This window comes from Centroberyx affinis, unplaced genomic scaffold (genome assembly GCF_046629955.1).
Source record: "Centroberyx affinis isolate AG114_WGS23_722 - 3 ecotype Tasmania unplaced genomic scaffold, CSIRO-AGI_Caff_v1 ptg002712l_1, whole genome shotgun sequence".
NCBI lineage: Eukaryota > Metazoa > Chordata > Actinopteri > Beryciformes > Berycidae > Centroberyx > Centroberyx affinis.
Genome location: NW_027280885.1, coordinates 218,302 through 219,664, shown reverse-complemented (window position 1 = coordinate 219,664; position 1,363 = coordinate 218,302).

Sequence of the window (1,363 nt, the reverse complement as noted above, 5' to 3'; positions counted from 1 at the left end):
CGGAGGGATGGAGGGATGGAGAGACAGATGAAAGGGTGTGGGGGGGAGGGGGGGGGTTGTATACTGGTCTGTGGCGTGGCATGCTGTGTGCGGGTTTGGAGCTAGTTACCATAGAAAAAGCCAGTTCATCTTCTTTGTCACCCTCTGGTATTTTGAAAGGCTCTGTGTCAGCTCAGATGCATGTCGGCAGTGTTTTGGTTCAGTGTGTAAAGAAAAAAAAAAACATATATAGCACATATATATATAGCACAAACAGTATCACACACTTACAGTATTCACATTTTGTTCTTTGTTGGGAGTGCTTGTTGGAGGTAAACATTATTTCTGGGGTCTGAAAGAAGGGGAGAAGAAATGTATAAACAAAGGTTTGGTGTTTGTATGATGTTATGCAATGTGCAATGTAACAGTCATAGAACTTCAAAATGTGCTATATAGCAAGAAAAATGACAACAGTTCTGACTATGTTGGATTAATGAACGTGTTGACCCCTATTAGATGATTCATATAAGTATTTGTCAATTTCAGTTTTATTTTACTTGGGATAAAAGTGTATTTACGGCTAATAAATGACAAGATTTCGAGGCTTACACACAGTCTGCCTTTCATATTCAGCATGACGCAGTATGCTTTTGGATTCATGTTGGGCTTGAGGCTTGATTCAAATAAGAGGCTCAGTCATGTGCGCATGCCGTTACCTTTGTAATTATGACCCATGGGATAAAATAAAAAGAATTGTACAATTTCTTGTCGTGAGTGCTCTTTTTGTGTAGATCCTGTCTGTTTAAACAGCAATTGAAGCCTACAGTCTTTATCATACGTCAGAGAACCATATTCTGGGGGGAAATTATATGACAGTCTACTTAGGGGTCTTAGACATGAAAAAGTTTGGATGAGCCTGGACTAGACCTACTGTCTATAGCCAACTTATAGGCTATAGAATTTGAATTGATAGCAGTCATTCCCTGTCAAATCTAAACTCTTGAATGGTAATTTGGTTGGTTCACTTACAATGGCTGCCATAGAATGTTTGATAATGTTGTGGAATTCAGAGTTGATTTGTGCATGAGACTCAGAAAACTGATGTGTTACCATAGCAATGGCATTATCTGGATACAGTGAGCTTGGAATTATAAGATTCTATCCGGGTAGAGTTCACTTCTGAGATAGTGTGCATCAAAGATTTGACATCTGGCAAAACATTTATGTAGCCTACTATCCTTAAAATAATACTAATAATAATGTCAAAGAATTGTGCAGGGAGGATAGGTAGGCTACTATAGTGTTATGAGAGCGCTAGCAGGCCTACAGCCTTTAAAATGAGAAAAACAGGCTCTAAGAGAGTGGGGCCTGTCAGACTGTATAG